This window comes from Colobus angolensis, unplaced genomic scaffold (genome assembly GCF_000951035.1).
Source record: "Colobus angolensis palliatus isolate OR3802 unplaced genomic scaffold, Cang.pa_1.0 Scaffold199, whole genome shotgun sequence".
Taxonomy (NCBI): Eukaryota; Metazoa; Chordata; class Mammalia; order Primates; family Cercopithecidae; genus Colobus; species Colobus angolensis.
In genome coordinates, this window is record NW_012115143.1 from 725,248 (window position 1) to 744,798 (window position 19,551).

At 41.7% G+C, this 19,551-nt stretch overlaps 1 protein-coding gene across 1 annotated transcript in view; it reads left to right on the forward strand.

Annotated features, from left to right (window-relative positions):
* The window catches only part of LOC105511121 (stAR-related lipid transfer protein 9-like), a 32,893-nt gene that overhangs the window by 8,770 nt on the left and 4,572 nt on the right, over positions 1-19,551 (forward strand). The gene's annotated exons all lie outside the window — the stretch shown is intronic.

Sequence of the window (19,551 nt, forward strand, 5' to 3'; positions counted from 1 at the left end):
GGATGGTCTCGATCTCCTGACCTCGTGATCCGCCCGTCTCGGCCTCCCAAAGTGCTGGGATTACAGGCTTGAGCCACTGCGCCCGGCCGCTTTTTCTTTTAAAAATATCTTTGGGATATCATTGCATATCAGTAAATCTAGTACTGACTTATTTTTTTTAAGAGCCAGGGTTTTGCCATGTTGCCCAGGTTAGTCACACACTCCTGGGCTCAAGCTGTTTGCCCATCTCGACCTCCTAAAACGCTGGTATTACAGGTGTGAGCTGCCATGCCTGGCCTTCTTTTTCACAGCTGAATAGTGTTTCTTTTTTTCTCTTTTATTGCATGTTTTTAAGTTTGATGTTTTATATAGATAATATATTCATATAGTAGAAAGGGTACAAATATATACATATACAGGTTGAGCATCCCTGATCCAAATATCAGAAAGTCAGGATACTCCAAAATCGAAAACTTTTTGAGCACTGTCACACCAGAAGTGGAAAATTCTACACCTGACCTCATGTGACAGATTGAGTTGAAACACAGTCAAAACTTGATTTCATTCTCAAAATTATTTAAAACACTATATGAAGTTACCTTCAGGCTGTGCGTATATATCCAACATAAATTTTGTATTTTGCACAGATCCTATCCCCACATATCTCCTTATGCATATGCAAATTTTCCAAATTCCAAAAACATTCAAAATCCAAAACACTTCTGGTCCCAAGCATTTTGGAGAAGGGGTACTCAACCTGTAAAAGGGATACAGGGAAATACCCGTCCCTGCCCTCAGTCTACCTCTCCCTTACCCCAGCCAAGGAAAGCAGTGTTGTTTCTTGGAAGGTGTCCTCCTAGGGGTCTTTATGCATACAAAATAAAACATATTATACCACTCTCCTATACCTTATATATCTTTTTCACTCAGTATAATTTGGAACTCTATTTGAATATGCAGAGAACTTTCTCATTTTTTTCATTGCTGCATAGCATTCCATTGTAGAGTTGCATCGTAATTTAACCAGTATTCTAACTTGGGTTGTTTTCAGACTTTTGCCGTTATCAGCAATAGTACAGTGAATAACTTTATGCATGTATCATTTTGTACATAAGCAAATATATCTGTGGGATACCTTCCCAGAAGGGCACTTGTACAAAGAGTATATACATTTAATTTTTTGATAGATACTATTTTCTCTCACAGATGAGCTAATTTATACTCCTACCCGTAATAGCTGAGAGTTTACCTTTTCCCACACTCTCACCAACATGTTATCAAATGTTTGGATTTTTTGCTGAAAATTATATCTCATTTTTCTCATATGCTTAAATATTTTTATTTCCTTTTTCATGAACCATCTGTTCATATCCTTTGCTCATTTCTTTTTTTCTCTTACCAATTTCGAGAGTTCTTTGTTTTTAGCAAGAATAGCCCTTTGACTGATATGAACTATAAATATTTTTTTCCCAGTGTTTCATTCTCTTTTGTCTTTGCTTGCTTATTTTGTTTGGGGCCATGCAGGCAGATATACTTGCCAGTTTACCTTTTATGATATCTAGGTTATAAATAATAACTAGAAACACATTCTTCAATCCAAAATTATAAAGAATTTCTTCCGTGGTTTCTTCTAGAACTTCTGTGGTTTTATTTTTTCATATTTAAATCTTTGTTCCCTTTGGAGTCATCTTCATATGAGGTCTGGATCTGATTGTGTTTTTTCCAGATGGCTGTCCAGTCGTTCCCGTAATGCTTGTTAGTTTATCTTTGCCTCACCTGTTTAAGGGGTCCCTTTTCCTTACACCAAAGCTTAGAATAGAGTCTACCCAGCCGGGCGCGGTGGCTCACGCCTGTAATGGGAGGCCGAGGTGGGCAGATCACGAGGTCAGGAGATCGAGACCATCCTGGCTAACACGGTGAAACCCTGTCTCTACTAAAAATACAAAAAAATTAGCCGGGCGTGGTGGCGGACGCCTGTAGTCCCAGCTACTCAGGAGGCTGAGGCAGGAGAATGGCAGGAGAATGGCGTGAACCTGGGAAGCCGAGCTTGCAGTGATCCGAGATCACGTCACTGCACTCCAGCCTGGGCGACAGAGCAAGACTCCGTCTCAAAAAAAAAAAAAAAAAGAAAAAAAATAGATTCTACCCTGTGGTAGTGTTAGTCCACCACTACCCTCATTGGTCTTCTCTTTCTGAGTTTACCAGAGTATTCTTTCTTGTTTATTAAAAAAAAATTGTATTATTTTATTACAATTTACACATAATGTAAATATTTGTGAGGTACAGTGTGATGTTTCAATACACGTATACATTGCGTAATGATCAGATCAGGCAATTAGCACATCCATCACTTTAAACATGTATCATTTCTTTGTGGTGATAACACAAAACCCTATCTTCTAGCCAACTTGAAATATACATTACATTATTATTAGCTATAGTCGCCCTATTGTATAATAGAACATCAGAACTTATTCTTCTTCCTTTCTAACTTTGTACCCGTTGACCAACCACTCCTCATTACCCTCGTCCCGATCCCCTCCCCAGCCTCTGGTAACCACTATTCTACTCTCTCCTTCTGTGAGATCAACTTTTTTATTTTCTTTTTTTTGAGATGGAGTCTCACTCTGTCGCCAGGCTGGAGTGCAGTGGTGCGATCTCAGCTCACTACAAGCTCCACTTCCCAGGTTCATGCCATTCTCCTGCCTCAGCCTCCAAGTACCTGGGACTACAGGCACCTGCCACCATGCATGGCTAATTTTTTGTATTTTTAGTAGAGAAGGGGTTTCATCATATTAGCCAGGATGGTCTGGATCTCCTGACCTCGTGATCTGCCTGCCTTGGCCTCCCAAAATGCTGGGATTGCAGACATGAACCACTGCACCTGGCTAATTTTTTTATTTTCATTATTTATTTATTTTTGAGACAGAGTCTCACTCTGTCGCCCAAGCTGGAGTGCAGTGGTGTGATCTTGGCTCACTGCAACCTCCATCTCCCAGGTTCAAGCGATTCTCATGCCTCAGCTTCCTGAGTAGCTGGAATTACAAGCGCCTACCACACCCAACTATTTTTTGTATTTTTAGGAGAGAGGGGGTTTCACCATATTAGCTAGGCTGGTCTCAAACTCCCGACCTCAGGTGATCCACCTGCCTCAGCCTCTCAAAGCACTGGGATTATAGGTGTGAGAGATCAACTTTTTTAGATTCTGCATATGAGTAAGATCTTGTGGTGGTTGTCTGTCTATGCCTGGTGTCTTCCACTTAGTATAATGTCCCTGGGTTCATCCATGTTGCCACAAATGACAGGATACTGTTTTATGGCTGAATACTATTCTATTATATATATATATACCACAGTTTATTTGCCCATTCACCTGTAAACATTTAGGGTGATTTCATCTCTTGGTTATTGTGAGTAGTGCTGCAATAAATGGGGGAGTGTAGATATCTCTTTGACATACTGATTTCATTTTCACTGGCTATATACATAGTGGTGGAATTGCTGGATCATATGGTAGTTCTGCTTTAGTTTTTTGAGAAACCGTCATACTGTTTGCCATAATGGCTGTATTAATTTACATTTCTACCAACAGTGTATAAGAGTTCCCCTTTCTCCACATCCTTACCAGCATTTGTTGTTTTCTGTCTTTTTATTACAGCCATTTAGATGGAGTGAAGTGATATTTCATTGTAGTTTTAATTTGGATTTTCCTAAAAACTAGTGATGTTGAGCATTTTTTTCATATACCTGTTGGCCATTTGAGTGTCTTTTTTTGAGAAATGTGAATTCAGGCCGGGCGCGGTGGCTCAAGCCTGTAATCCCAGCACTTTGGGAGGCCGAGACGGGCGGATCACGAGGTCAGGAGATCGAGACCATCCTGGCTAACACGGTGAAACCCCGTCTGTACTAAAAAAAATACAAAAATCTAGCTGGGCGAGGTGGCGGGCGCCTGTAGTCCCAGCTACTCAGGTGGCTGAGGCAGGAGAATGGCGTGAACCCAGGAGGCAGAGCTTGCAGTGAGCTGAGATCAGGCCACTGCACTCCAGCCTGGGTGATAGAGCAAGACTCCGTCTCAACAAAAAAAAAAAAAAGAGAAATGTGAATTCAGGTTTTTGCCCATTTTAACGTTGGATTATTTGGGATTTTTGCTGTTATTTGAATTCCTTATGTATTCTGGATATTAACCCTTTGTCATATGCGTAGTTTGCAAATACATTCTCCCATTCTGTGGGATGTCTTCACTCTTTTCCTTAGCTGTGCAGAATCTTTTTAGTTTGATGTAACCTCATTTGTCTATTTTTGCTTTTGTTGCTTGTGCTCTTGAGGTCTTATCCAAAAATTCCTTGCCCAATCCAATGTCATAAAGCATTTCTCCTATGTTTTCTTCTTCTAGTTTCCTATTTTCTGGTCTAAGATTTAAGTTTTTGATCCTTTTTGTATATGGTAAGAGATAGGGGTCTAGTTTCATGCTTCTTTATGTGGATATGCAGTTTTCTCAGCATCATTTACCACAGAGACTGCCCTTTCTCCGTTGTGTGTTCTGTGTTTGTCAAAAATCACTTGGCTGTAAATGTGTGGATTTCTGTGTTCTCCGTTCTGTTCCTTTAGTCTATGTGACAGTTTATATGCCAGTACCATGCTGTTTTGGTTACTGTACCTTGGTAGTATTTTTTGAAGTCAGGTACTGTGATGCCTCCAGCTTTGTTTTGCTCATAATTTCTGTGGCTGTTTGGGGTCTTTTGTGGGTCAATATGAATTTTAGGATTTTTTTTTTTTATGAAGACTGTTGTTAGTATTTTGATAGAGATTGCATTGAATCTGTAGATTGCTTTGGGTGATATGGACATTTTAACAATACTCTTCCAATCCATGAACATGGGATATCTTTCCATTTAGTCATGTCCTCTTTAATTTCTTTCACCGGTGGTTTATAGCTTTCATTGTAGAGATCTTTCACCTCTTTCATTAAGTTTATTCCTAGGGACTTTTTTTCTTGGTATCTATTATAAATGGGATTGTGTTCTTGCTTTCCTTTTCAGATAGTTTGCTTTTGATGTATAGAAGCACTACTGATTTTTGTATGTTGATTGAGAAATAAAAGTAAAATTCTAAGCCTCCAACTGACTGAACAGACCACCTCTCAGCCAGGGAGACCCCAGAGAAACCTTAAAAGCTGAGTGCATGACCAACAGAAGATGTTGAAATAAATGCCCTGACCGGGCATGGTGACTCATGCCTGTAATCCCAGCACTTTGGGAGGCTGAGGCAGGCAGATGACGAAGTCAGGAGTTCAAGACCAGCCTGGTCAACGTAGTGAAACCCCATCTGTACTAAAAATACAAAAAATTAGCCAGGTGTGGCTGGGATTACAGGCGCCCGCCACCATGCCTGGCTAATTTTTGTATTTTTAGTAGAGATGGGGTTTCACTATGTTGGCCAGGCTGGTCTCCAACTCCTGACCTCATAATCTGCCCGCCTCGGCCTCCCAAAGTGTTGGGATTACAGGCATGAGCCACGGTACCTGGCCTGTTGTTATTATTTTTAATTTGTCTTTTATTCTTCATAGCAAAGATAGGAGTGGTTTATCTACTACAGTTATAATTTTAGAGTATTCTAAATTTGTCCATGTACTTAGTTTTAACAGTGAGTTTTATACCTTCAAATGTTTGCTTGTTACACATTAGCATCTTTTTCTGTCAGATTGAAGAACTGCCTTTAGCATTTTTTATAAGGCAGGTCTAGTGTTGATGAATTTCCCCAACTTTCGTTTGTCTGGGAAAGTCTTTTATCTCTTCATGTCTGAAGGATAATTTTACTGGATAAAGTATTCTTGGTTGACATTTTTTTTTTCCTTCAGCACTTTGACTGTCATCCCACTCCCTCCTAGCCTGTAAGGTTTTTGCCGAGAAATTTGCTGCCAGGCCTATTGGAGCTCCTTTACTTGTTATTTGCTTCTTTTCTTTTAAAAAAATTAAAATTTAATTTAAGTGTTTTGTAGAAATGGGAGTCTCACTATGTTGCCCAGGCTGGTCTTGAACTTCTGGCCTCAAGCAATCCTCCTACCATAGTGTCCCAAAGTGTTGGGATTACAAGCATAAGCCACCACACCTAGCCTATTTACTTCTTTCTCTTGCTGGTTTTATGACCTTTTCTTTGTCCTTGACATTTGAGAATTTGATTATTATATGCCTTGGAGTAGTCTTATTTTGTTAAATTTAACTGGGGACTTTTTACCTTTCTGTACCTGAATATTTGTATCTTTCTCTAGGTTTGGAAAGGTCCCTGTTATTATTGCTTTGAATAAACTTTCTACTTCCCTCTGTTCTCATTCTCCACTCCCTCTTGAATGCCAGTGACTCATACATTTGTTATTTTTATTTTTTTATTTTTTGAGACAGAGTCTTGCACTGTTTGCCCAAGCTGGAGTTCAGTGGCACAATCTGCCCACTGCAGCCTCTGCCTCCAGGGTTCAAGCAGTTCTCCTGCCTCAGCCTCCTGAGTAGCTGAGATAGGTGCCTACCACCACGCCCAGTTTTTTTTTTTTTTTTTGTATTTTTAATAGATACAGGGTTTCACCATGTTGGTCAGGCTGGTCTCAAACTCCTGACCTCATGATCCGCCCACCTTGGCCTCCCAGAGTGCTGGGATTACAGGCGTGAGCCACCGTGCCTGGCCACATTTGTTCTTTTGACACTATCCCACGGATTCTTTAAACTTTCTTTTGTTGTTTTTCATTCTTTTTTTTTTTTTTTTGAGGCGGAGTCTCGCTCTGTCGCCCGGACTGGAGTGCAGTGGCCGGATCTCAGCTCACTGCAAGCTCCGCCTCCCGGGTTTATGCCATTCTCCTGCCTCAGCCTCCCGAGTAGCTGGGACTACAGGCGCCCGCCACCTCGCCCGGCTGGTTTTTGTATTTTTAGTAGAGACGGGGTTTCACTGTGTTAGCCAGGATGGTCTCGATCTCCTGACCTCGTGATCCGCCCGTCTCGGCCTCCCAAAGTGCTGGGATTACAGGCTTGAGCCACCGCGCCCGGCTCTTTTTTTTTTTTCTTTCCTCTTCTGTATTTTCAAATATCCTGTCTTTGAGCTCACAGATTTATTTTTCTGCTTTGTAATTTCTGCTGTCGAGACCCTGTAATACATTTTTGTTTGTTCAATGTATTTCACCTCCAGGATTTCTGTTTGATTTTTTGAAGATTTTTTAATCTCTTTGTAAAGTTTCTCACATAGATTGCCGAAATATTTCTCTGTGTTTTCTTCAAGTTTGTTGGGCTACCTCAAAACAACTATTTTGAATTCCCTGTATTAGATTATACTTCTCCATCTCTTCAGGATGGGTCACTGGCACCTTATTTAGTTGGTCTGGTGAGGTCATAGTTCCCTCAATGTTATTGATGCTTTCCAATGTATGTCAATATCTGGGCATTAAAAAAATAATATTTATTCCAGTTTTTGCAATCTGGCCTTGTTTGTACCTGTCCTTCAGAGGGCCTTCCAGGAATTCAAAGGAGCCTGACTGTTGAGTTCCCTAAGCCTGTGGTCACTGTGGCCCTCTTAGCACTAGAGGGCACTCTAAGCCTATGTAGCTGGGACTTTGTTATAGACTCCAATGTCCCTGGCCCAGATGGACCTGAGTAAGACTCAGGGAGAGTTCCCCACCTTGTGTGGTAATGCTGGCCAGGGCCCTGAACCAGGTGCTGGTTTTGTTGTTGTGGGCTTGGTACTGGGTTCCAAGGAAAAGTCCCATGCACAATTCCTTCTCCTTCCCCCAAGCAGATGGTATCTTTCCCTGCACCATGTTGCCTAAAGTTGGAGGGAAAGGTGATGTGGGCAATCCTGTGGCTGCCACAACTGATGCTATGCAGGGTTACACCTGAAGCCTGTGGCCTCCTGACCAGGGTGGAAATGGGTCATGCTCAAAGCCCAGGCTGCTGCCATGCTGAAATTTATTTGGGGCCCAAGAATGCTTTAGCTGGCCAGTGATGTGAGAATCACATTCATCCTGATGGGGTGGTGAGTTCATTTCTGGTGCTTAGTGTGGGTCCACAGTCTTTGTCCATGGGTACAGGCCTGGAATTAGGCTGTGAGGTTTTTTCTGGTTCTGTGTGTTACTGTGGCAGCCTTAGTACTGGGTTCTAAGGCAAAGTCCCATGTCCACTAACCTCTTCTTCTGCCATGTGGACAGTGTCTCTCATCACTACCTAGGGTTGGGGGAGGGTTGGTGCAGATAATATGAAACTGTCCTTCCTCTTCTCTTTAATGCATCTTCTTCTCCTTGTAAAATCTAGTACTTTATCAACTGGTTTTCCTAGCTCTAGTGAAGATATTTTCTTGTGTGGATAGTTGTTCAAATTGATGTTTCTGTGGGGAACTATCACTGAAGGGTCCTATTCTGTCATCTTGCTGTGCCTCTGTGTTACTGATCTGTTGTTTGTTTATTTTTTTTGAGATGGAGTCTTGCTCTATCACTCAGGCTGGAGTGCAGTGGCGTCATCTTGACTCACTGCAACCTCCGCCTCCCAGGTTCAAGCGATTCTTTCTGTCTCAGTACTCCAAGTACCTGGGACTACAGGCCTGCATCACCCTCCACGCCTGGCTAATTTTTCTTGTATTTTTAGTAGAGATGGGGTTTTGCAGTGGTGGCTAGGCTGGTCTCAAACTCTTGACCTCAGGTGATTCGCCCACCTCAGCTGAACAAAGTGCTGGGATTACAGGCATGAGCCATTGCACCCAGCCTGTTGTTTGTTTGTTTATTTTATTTTGTATTTTTTGAGATGGAGTCTCACTCTGTCACCCGGGCTGGAGTGCACTGGCGCGATCTACCCCCGCCTCCTGGGTTCAAGCGATTCTCCTGTCAGCCTGCCGAGTAGCTCGGATTACAGGTGCTCGCCACCATGCCTGGCTAATTTTTGTATTTTTAGTAGAGATGGGGTTTCACTATGTTGGCCAGGCTTATCTCGAACTCCTAACCTCGAGTGATCCACCTGCCTCAGCCTCCCAAAGTGCTGGGATGAGCCAGCCACCGCGCCCGGCCTGTTGTTTATTTTTTATGTGAAATTTAGGATCTCACCTTGTCTAGTTCAGTTGCAAGAACTTGTTACTGTTTTTAATAGGATCATGTGGATTGACTTAGGGAGAAACCACAACTTATGCTATAGAATTTTCTAACCAAGAACATACTAGTTTCAAGCTTTTCTTTTTGTATTTTTAAAGTTTTCTTCATATGTCTCTCACATTTCTTGTCAGATTTATTTCTGAGTATTTTAAGGTTTTTGTTACTTTTGTAAATAGGTTTTTCCTTCTTTTATATCTTCTGATTATTTTGTATGTATTAAAGCTATTGATTGCTGTGAATTAATTTTGCATCTGTTTTTTTGGTTGATTCTCTAGACTTGCACTACTAATTTAGTAGCTGCTAATACATGTACCTATCTTAATTTCTTTCTTTTTTTCTTTTTTTTTTTTTTTTTGAGATGGTGTCTCGCTTTGTTGTCCAGGCTGGAGTGCATTGGCATGATTTTGGCTCACTGCAGCCTTCACCTCGATCTGTAAGTGATTCTCCTGCCTCAGCCTTCCAAGTAGCTGGGATTACAGGCGCCTGCCACCATGCCTGGCTAATTTTTGTATTTTTAGTAGAGTTTGGGTTTCACCATGTTGGCTAGGCTGGTTTCGAACCCCTGACCTCAGGTGATCCACCCATCTCGGCCTCCCAAAGTGCTGGGATTACGGGCGTGAGCCACCACACCTGGCTTTTTTATAGCTTTTGAGCTAAGATAGATATGTTTTTGCAATACTAAGGAAGTATCCAACTATTCCTAGCTTATAGCATATTCTTATCCAGAATGGGTATTTCAGAGTCTTTGGAGATGATTTCATTCATTCATCCATCCATCTATCTATTTTTGGGCTAATATTGAACTATTCTTGCAATCCTGGAATAAATCCTATAATATATATTTACGATTCTGATGTACTGTTCTTTTAATATGTTGTTGGAGTCCACTTAAATTTTAGAATTTTGCATCAATATTGAATTTTTCTGTGGTTTTTGCTTTCACAATATATTCTTTAGGTTTTGTTATCATTGTTGTACTCCTTTTATTGGAAAGAAAGGTGGTACTTTTCCTTTTCAAGGTTTATGAATAGTTAAAAAGGTAATAAAAACTTTATACCTATTAAATTGGCAAAATTTAGGAAGCCAGATGATGCCAGATTTTGGCAGGACTTTGAGGATATTGGAACCATTATAGGTTCCTATGACTCAGCAATGTTTGCATAGGTTATGAGAGAACATGTAAGGAATTGTTTATTAAGGCATTATTTGAAGTGGCAATGAGTTGGAGGACATTCCTGAATCCATGACTGAGAATGGATAGGTAAAATGTGGTAGTTGCACACATGAAATATTAATACTATGCAAGAATTGAAATCAACACATTAAACACCTAGGCAGAATACTGAGTGAAAAACTTTTTTTTTTTCTTTTTGAAACAGAGTCTCGCTGTGTTGCTGAGGCTGGAGTGCAGTGGCACGATCTCGGCTCACTCCAACCTCCGACTCCTGGGCTTAAGAGATTCTCCTACCTCAGCCTCCCTAGTAGCTGGGACTAAAGGTGCCTGCCACCATGCCCAGCTTATTTTTCCGTATTTTTAGTAGAGACAGGGTTTCACTCTATTGACCAGGCTGGTCTTAAACTCCTGACCTCATGATCTGCCCATAAAATGAGACATGTTACTATTTGTAAATTAAACAACATATACAGTATATAACTACAATATATAAAACAATAACTTTTTGCAAAAACACATACAAACAAAAATATATACTCTAAGCATATCAGAATGATTTTGGTGGGACAGCGAAATGGGGATGAAAAGTAAAAAAATTTGAGAGCTAGACATGGTGGCTCACACCTGTAATCTCAGCACTTGGGGAGGCTGCGGCAGGAGGATTACTTGAGCCCAGGAGTTTGAGTCCAGACAGGGCAACATAGAAAAAAAAAAAAAAGCCAGGCGTGGTGCTAGTGTGCACCTGTAGTCCTAGCTACTCAGGAGGCTGTGGTGGGAAGATTGCTTGAGCCTGGGAAGTCGAGGCTGTGGTGAGCTGTGATCACGCCACTGCACTCCAGCCTGGGTGACAGAGCAAGACCCTGTTTCAAAAAAAAATTTTCTTTTGAATCATCTGTTAAAGTTGGATATAATAATCCTTTTAAATTGACAAGGCTTGGTGTTTCAGCAGGGGATTAGTTCTTTGAAAAACTTCTTCAATGGAAAATGGTCTGTTAAGATCAGGGTTTAGCAAACTATGGCCCTTTGGCCAGATGTGACCTGCTTCCTGTTTTTGTAAAGAAAGTTTTACTGGAATACAGTCATGCCCATTCATGTACATGGTCGTGTTCCCACTACAGTGGCAGAGAGTCGAGTAGCTGCAACTACTCAAATGGCCCATGAAGCCTTAAATATTTAGTATCTAGCTCCCTACAGAAAAAGTTTGCCAACCTTTGGTTTAGATTTTTCATCTCTCCTGGAGCCAGTTTTGATTCTAACTTGTTCATTTCTGTGTATATTGTGATCAGTTTCTTTTTGCTGTGATAGTTTCTCAGTCTTTTCTTGCTTCTTAGTAATTTTTTGGAATGTGTTTTATCTGCTGTTACTTTCTTTTTTATTTTTTTTTCATGTAAGACAGGTAATGTGCTCACGTAACAAGGTTTGAGAGAGGCACTTCTCAGACATGTATGCGAAAACCCAATTATCATGCTTACGAACTACAAAAGGATCATGTCTGTGGTTTTCTCATGGTTGGATTGAAGTTACGCATTTTTTGGCAAAAAATACCATAAAAGTGATTTGCCCTTCTTAGGGTTAACAGATTAGGCAAAGAAAAAAAAAGGATGCTAGTTAAATTCAAATTTTAGAGAGACAACAAATAGTTTTATAGTGTAAGTATGTCTCATGCAATACCTTATTCTCAGTGCATTGTATCAGAGGTTACTGGGTACCAATTTGTCCTATTTCTGATGATGTAAACTTTGATGTTAAGGTGGTATTTGGGAGTCTCTCCACTGAATGTTGCTATTTTGCCCTTTATGATTAATAAACATGGCTGAATGTGGTGGCTCACGCCTGTAATTCTAGTGCTTTGGAAAGATGAGGCAGGAGGATCACTTGAGTCCAATATTTCGAGATTAGCCTGGGCAGCATAGTGATACGCCATCTCTACAAACACACACACACACACACACACACATACGCCATCTCTACAAACACACACACACACACACACACACACACACACACACACACACACACACAAAAGCTATGTTGGTGGTGCATGCCTGTGGTCCCAGCTACTTGGGAGGCTGTGGTGGGAGGATCGCTTGAGCCTGGAGGGGAATGGAAGTTACAGTGAGCCATGATTGCACCATTGGCCTTGGATAGAGGAAGACCCTGTCTCAAAAAGTCTTGGAGACTGGCTGGGCACGGTAGCTCATGCCTGTAATCCCAGAACTTAGGGAGGCAGAGGCGGGTGATCATGAGGTCAGGAGTTCAGGACCAGCCTGGTCAGTATGGTGAAACCCCGTCTCTACTAAAAATATAAAAATTAGCCAGGCGTGGTGGCCAGCTACTCGGAAGGCTGAGACAGGAGAATAGCTTGAACCCGGGAGGCGGGGGTTGCATTGAGCTGAGACGGTGCCACTGTAGTCCAGCCTGGGAGACAGAGCAAGACTCCATCCCCCGCCCTCTCCCCCCCAAAAAATCTTGGAGACTATGGAAAATCCTGTTTTTCCTCAAACTTTCATCCACTGATTTTAGTGTCTACTAGTGTGTCTTATATATAAAAATTATTATGATATTTTAGTGGCAATTTTGTATTCTCTTCATCTACATTTATTTATTTATTTACTTATTTATTTATTTTATTTATTTTTTTGAGACGGAGTCTGGTGCTTTGTTCCCCAGGCTGGAGTGCAGTGGTGCAATCTCGGCTCACTGCAAGCTCCGCCTCCCAGGTTCATGCCATTCTCCTGCCTCAGCCTCCCAAGTAGCTGGGACTACAGGTGCCCCCCCACCACGTCCAGCTAATTTTTTGTATTTTTGGTAGAGACAGGGTTTCATCGTGTTAGCCAGGTTGGTCTCGATCTCCTGACCTCATGATCTGCCCACCTCGGCCTCCCAAAGTGCTGGGATTACAGGCGTGAACCACTGCGCCTGGCCTTCTTCTACATTTATTAATTGGAACTTTTCTCTAAGAAAGTGCAGTCCCTTCTTTCACCACTTAATTTATTCAACTATTTAGTTTTTTTCAGTTTGGAATCATATTCTTTGGGGAATAATTCAATACGGTACTGTCATTATTAATTTCATTGTTCAACTTTTTCCAGCTTTAATTATTTGGAGTTCTTTCAGCTTGTCTTGTGTCCTTTTGACATGCCTTTTTTGTTTTTTTGTTTTTTTTTGAGATAGGGTCTTGCTGTGTTGCCCAGGCTAGAGTGCAGTGACACAGTGATGGCTCACTGCAGCCTCGACCTCCCTAGGTGCTGGTGATCCTCCCACCTCAGCCTCCTGCGTACCTGGAGTACAGATATGCGCCACCATGCCCAGCTACTTTTTGTATTTTTGTTTTCTAGAGATGGGGTTTTACCTGTTGCCCAGGCTAGTGTTGAACTCCTGGGCTCAAGGGATCTGCCCACCTCAGCCTCCCAGTGTTGAGATTACAGACATGAGCCACTGTGCCTGACCCTTGAGCACTTCTTTAATTGATTTTTAATGTTGTTGTTATAATCCATTGGCTTTAGTATATTCATAGAGTTGTGTATCCATCAGCAATGTTAGGACATTTTCATTACCCCCTAAAAAACCACATGCTACTAGTTATTCCCTAAGTTCACCATTCCCCAGCCCTTGGCAACCACGAGTCTACTTTCTATCCCTATGGATTTGCCTATTCTGGACATTTCATATAAATGGAATCATACAATATATGATCCTTTTTGATGGCTTCTTTCTCTTAGCATAATGTTTGCAGGATTGTGTTAGTTTCCTGGAATTGCTGCAACAAATTACCACTCACAGAGTGGCTTCAAACAACAGAAACTTATGCTCTCATAGTTCTGTAGGCTAGAAGTCTAAAATGTTGGTGTTAGCAGCACCATATCCCTCAGAAAGCTCCTGGGAGAAGAATCTGCTCCAGGCCTCTTTCCAGGCTTCTGATGGTTACCAGCAATCCTTGGCACTCACTCCCATTTCTGTCTCTGCCTTCATGTGACATTCTCACTCTCACTCGTGCGCTCTCTGTCTCTCTCTGTGTGTGTCTGTCTCCCTGTCTGTCTCTCCCAGTGTTTAAGAGACAGGGTCTCTGTCACCTGGACCTGACTGCAGTGGTGCAATCACAGCTCATTCTTACCTGCAACACCTGACCTCAAGTGATCCTCCCGCGTCAGCCTCTCAAAGTGCTGGAATTACCATCGTAAGCTACCACATAACTTTTTTGTTTTGTTTTGTTTTGTTTTGTTTGAGACAGAGTCTTGCTCTGTCACCCAGGCTGGAGTGCAATGGCACGATCTCGGCTCACTGCAACCTCCGCCTCCTGGGTTCAAGCGATTCTCCTGCCTCAGCCTCCCAGGTAGCTGGGATTACAGGCATGCACCACCATGCCCAGCTAATTTTTTGTAATTTTAGTAGAGATGGGGTTTCACCACATTGGCCAGGCTGGTCTCCTGACCTCAGGTGATCCACATGCTTCAGCCTCCCAAAGTTTTGGATTACAGGTGTGAGCCACCGTGCCCAGCTCCACATAACCTTCTTATAAGGACATTAGTCACTGGATTTAGGGACCACTCTAATCCAGTACTGTCTTATATTGGTGACATCTGCAAGAAACTTATTTTCAAATTAGGTCAAATTCACAGATACTGGGGGGTTTGGACTTCAACATATGTTCAGTGGAGACAGTGATTTAACCCCCAACAAGGGGTCCTTCATGTTGTAAAATATACGAGCTTCATTGCTTTTTATGGTGAGTAATACTCCATTGTATGAAGAAACCACATTTTATTTATCCATTCTTCAGTAGATGGGCCTTTAGAAAGTCGTTTTCTGCTTTTTGCCTACTAATAAATATTGCTGCTGTGAACATCCCTGTAAAGCTTTTGTATGGATATGTTTTCATTTCTCTTAGGTATGTATCTGGAGTTGAGTTGCAGGATCATAGAGGAACTGCCAGACTGTTTTCATGGTGGCTGTCCTATTTTACCTCCCCACGAGCAGTATATGAGCAGTGTGTTTCTCTCCGTCCTCACCAGCTGTTGCTATGGCCTATTTTGGATGACAGCTGTCCTAGCAGATGGGAAGTACTACCTTATTGTGGCTTCAGTTCCATTGCCCTGATGGCTAATGGTGTTGAGCATCTTTTCACGTGCCTTTGCCCATTTATACATCTTCTTTGGAGAAATAGCTAGTCAGATATTTTGTCTGTTTTAAGATTTGGTTATTTGTCTTTTTAAGAGTCCCTTAGCAAATATATAATTCACAGAAAATGTCCTCCCATTCTTTGTGTCTGTTCACTATCTTGATATAGTGCCCTCTGAAGCCAAAAGTTTAATGATGTCCAGTTTATTTTTTATTGTCGTTCCTTGTGCTTTGGTTTCATATCTAAGAAACGAGTGCCTAATCCAAGATCACGAAGATTATGCCTATGTTTTCTTCTAAGAGTTTTATGCTTTTAGCTTCCACATTTCATTCTTTGACCCATTTTGAGTTAATTTTTACATATGGTGAGAGCTAGGGGTTGAATTTCATTGTTTTCCATATGGATGTCCAGTTCTCCCAACAACATGGGTTTGAAAGATTATTATTTCCCCCACTAAGTTGTCTTGGCAGCCATGTCAAAGATCAGTAGACCACAGACATATGACTTTATTTCTGGACTCCTCATTCCATGCCATCGATCTACATAGGTGTGAGCTGTTGCACCCAGCCTCACACTGTCTTCATTACTGTAGTTTTTATTGTACCTTTAGAAGTCAGGAAGTCTGCATCTTCCAACTTTGTTCTTTTTCAAGATTACTTTGACTATTCTGGGTTTCTCAGATTTCCATATGAATTTTAGGATCAGCTTGTCAATTTCTGCAAAGAAGTCAGCTGGGATTTTGATTGGGATTACTTTGATCGGTAGATCAATTGGGGGAGCATTGCTATTTTAACAATATTAAGTCTTTAGCTTTGTGAATATGGGATGCCATTGTGTTTATTTAGGCTTAATTTCAACAATGTTTTGAAGTTTTCAGAGTACAAGTTTTATGCTTATTTTATTAAATTCATTCCTAAGTATTTTATTCCTGTTGACGTTATTATAAATGGAATTGTTTTCACTTCATTTTCAGTTTCTTCATTGTTATTATGCCGAAATAAAATTGCTTTTTGTATATTGTTCTTGTCTCCTATACCCTTGGTGAATTCATTTATTAGTTCTAATGTTTTTTTAAAATAGATTCCTTAAGATATTCTATATGCAAGATCATGCCGCCTGCCTTTGTTGTTGTTGTCTTGCCAGTTGTGCTGACTACAGTCTCCAGTACAATGTTTATTAGATGTGGTGAGAGCAGATGTCCTTGTCTTACTCCTGATTTGAGGAGGAAGGTATCCATCTTTCACCATTAAGTGTGATGTTAGCTGTGGATGTTTTATAGCTGATCTTTATCAGGTTGAGGAAATTCCCTTATATTCCTAGTTTTTTGAATTTTTATCATGAAAAGGTACTGGATTTAGTCAAATACTTTTTCTGGTGTCTACTGAGATAATCTTACGGGTTTTTTTTCTTTTATTAATATAGTGCATTGCATTGATTTTTGTATGTTGAGCCAGCCCTGTGTTTCTGTGATAAATCCTACTTGCTCATGATATATGATCTTTTTTATGTGTTGCTAGATTTCAGTTTACTAGTGTTTTGTCGAGGATTTGTGTGTGTGTGTTCATGGGGGATATTGGTCTATAGTTTACTTGTGATGTCTTTGCCCAGTTTTTGTATCAGGGTAATTCTGGCCCTATAGAATGAGTTGGCAAGTGTTCCCTCCTGATTTTTTGAAGCATCTAGAAAGGATTGGTATTAATTCCTTAAATGGTAGATTTTACTAATGAAGCTATCTTGAAATTTTCTTTGATCACTAATTTAATATCTTAAATTTGTAAATAAAATATGTACTAAGTTTTTTTTTTTTTTTTTTTTTTCTGTCACCCAGGCTGGAGTGCAGTGGTGTCGTCTCGACTCACTGCAAGCTCCGCCTCCTGGGTTCACATCGTTCTCCTGCCTCAGCCTCCCGAGTAGCTGGGACTACAGGTGCCCGCCACCATGCCTGGCTAATTTTTTTGTATTTTTTTAGTGGAGACGGTTTTGCTGTGTTAGCCAGAATGGTCTCGATCTCCTGACCTCATCATCCACCTGCCTCCTCCCAACGTGCTGGGATTACAGGCATGAGCCACTGTGCCCAGCCTGTACTAAAAAGTTTTATTTCTCCTTGAGTCAGTTTAACTTTTGAGTCACCAATTTATGTTATTGAATTTGTTGGCATATAGTTCATAATATTAATTCATTTGTTTTTATTTCTTTTCCCAGATGTTTTTAAAGCTAAAATTTCCCTCTGAGCATTGCTTCAGCCATTTCCCATAGCTTGGGACATGTATTTTCATTTTTAATATAATTTTGCGATTTCTGTTTGTATTTCTTCCTTGATTCAATTTGTGTTGAGAATTTCTTAAAACATTTTTGAGGCCAGGTGCAGTGGCTCATGCTTCAAACTCCTGGACGCAAGGGATTCTCCCCCCCCAGCCTCCCGGGCAACTGTACTACAGGCACAGTCACCTTTTCAATTGTGTTTTCTTGTAATACCGTTATACTCCTCCATCTCCCAGTGTATCTTTGATCCATAAAGCATAAGGGATCCATTTTGGTATGTCTGTGAAATGGGTCTCTATGCAATCTTTTTTTTTTTTTCAGATGGCTGCCCATTTGTCTCAGCAATACTTATTAATTTATGGATATTTATTTTTGGAAGTCATCAGTTCAGCACTGGGAACAGATTAGGTTACCTAGGAATACACTGTGGAGTGAGAAAATAGGGCCTAGGCCTGAATTTTGAAAGGTTCCCAAAATGTCAACAGTTGAAGAGGATGAATCAACAACAACAACAAAAAAAGCCACTCAGAGAGATGAGAAGGCCTGGAAGTGATTCTGTCAGTAAAAGGGAGAGACTGGCTAAGCCACTCAGAGAGATGAGAAGGCCTGGAAGTGATTCTGTCAGTAAAAGGGAGAGACTGGCTAAGTCAAAGCTTGCTGAGAGGTTCAGGAAGTGTAAGACAGAAGTTGTTCACAAGATCCAGCCACACGGACACCGTGGACCTTGGTGACTGCTGTTTGGAGGAGTGACGAGGGCAAATGTTAGATTAGGGTGGGTTCAGAAGTCAGCAAGAAGTGGGAGATGGCAAACAGCGAGACTAGTTGCAAGAAGCTTATCTGTGAAAGGCAGGAGAGTGAAGAGGAAGGTTTTAAAGATGAGAGAAACCGACACAGGGGCTCACGCCTGTAATCCCAAAACTTTGGGAGGCTGCAGAGGGGAGGATCACTTGAGCCCAGGAGTCTAAGACCAACATGGGCAACAGGTTGAGATCCTGCCTTTACAAATTTTTTTATTTTTATTTTTTTGAGATGGCGTCTCGCTCTGTTGTGCCGAGGTCGGAGTGCAGTGGCACAATCTCAGCTCACTGCAACCTCTGCCTCCTGGGTTCAAGCGATTCTCCCGAGTAACTGGGATTACAGGTGCCGCCACCACACCCAGCTAACTTTTTGTATTGTTAGTAGAGATGGGGTTTCCCCATGTTGGTCAGGCTGGTCTTGAACTCCTGACCTCAGGTGATCCACCGCCATGGCCTCCCAAAGTGCTGGCATTATAGGCATGAGCCACTGCTAGGCCCCCAAAGTGTTTTAAAAATTAGCCAAGTATTGTGGCTAATAGTAAGGATCCAGTGAAGAGGAAGAGGTGGAGGCAACAAGTGAAGGGACTGGTGATCAGTAGTGAAGGGCTTCTGACAGGGCAGCGTGAGAACTAAGCCTGAGGCAGAAGGGCCTGCTTTGTTGCAGCAGGTGAGGAGATGAGGATGGAGAGAGGACTCTTTGTTTCCTCCTTTATTGTGATCAGAGCAGCAATAGGTTAGAGGTGATGATGGAGGTAGGATGGTGGGTTCCTGTGAGTTCCAGCGGAGGTCAAGGGTCATGTTGTTGAGCCTGCTGAGGTGGAGGTGTGGTGACCACACTGCAGATCCAGAGGGTCACCCCATCTAATCCCCAGTTAGGACCTTTAGCTTGGCTGCCGCACCTGGGGTGGGGTCAAGCGTTCAGCTTTTCATAGCCCGTTACTTTTCCTCCCATCCCATCTTCCACATTTATTACCCTGCTAAACCCCCTCTAGCCATGGCCTCATTCCTGTTGCCTGGGTGGTGCAGAGAGCCTCTCATGCACTGATCCCTGGTACCCCCCAGCTTGGAAGGCTGGCAGAGCACCCCATACTCTCAGGCGCTGGTTGTT